This window comes from Trachypithecus francoisi, unplaced genomic scaffold (genome assembly GCF_009764315.1).
Source record: "Trachypithecus francoisi isolate TF-2019V2 unplaced genomic scaffold, Tfra_2.0 Contig00030, whole genome shotgun sequence".
In the NCBI taxonomy this organism is placed as follows: Eukaryota; Metazoa; Chordata; class Mammalia; order Primates; family Cercopithecidae; genus Trachypithecus; species Trachypithecus francoisi.
In genome coordinates, this window is record NW_022680463.1 from 408,217 (window position 1) to 409,092 (window position 876).

Here is an 876-nt window from a genome sequence, read left to right on the forward strand (position 1 = left end):
GCCATTTTCTACTTTTTTGTTTCAAAAAATGTAGTTATTTCTAAAATGTGACTTACATTAATATATTTATTATTGCAACCTTATCATTGTCATTTCTATGTAAATAAATATTTAAAAATTTTCTATCTTAATTTCTAACACTGTAAATACTGACAATTGTAACTCACATAAGCAAAAGCTCTTTAGAGTCATATGAAATTTTTTTTTAACTTTTAGTTTAAATCCAGGGGTACCTGGGCAGTTTTGTTACATAGGTAAACTTGCATTTTTATGGGGGTTTGTTGTAGATTACTTCATCACCCAGGTATTAAGCCTAGTACACATTATTTTCCCTATTCCTCTCCCTCCTCCCATCCTTCACCCTTCAATAGGTCCCAGTGTGTGTTCTTCCCCTCTTTATGTCCATGTGCTCTCATCATTTAGCTCCCACTTGTAACTGAGAACATATGGTATTTGATTTTCTGTTCCTGTGTTACTTTGTTAAGGATACGGGCCTCCAGTTACATCCACGTCCCTGCAAAGGACATGACCTCATTCTTTTTATGACTGCGTAGTATTCCACAGTGTATATGTACCACATTTTCTTTATCCAGTCTATCATTGATGAGTACATACGTTGATTCCATGTCTTTGCTATTGTGAATAGTGCTGCAATGAACATGTGCATGCATGTGTCTTTATAATAGAATTATTCCACATGGTTGAACTAATTTACAGTCTCACCAACAATCTGTAAGCATTTCTTTTTCTCCAAAACCTCACCAGCATCTGTTGTCTTTCAACTTTTTAACAATAGCCATTCTGACTGGTGTGAGATGGTATCTCATTCTGGTTTTGATTTACATTTCTCTACTGCTCAGTGATGTTGAACTTCTT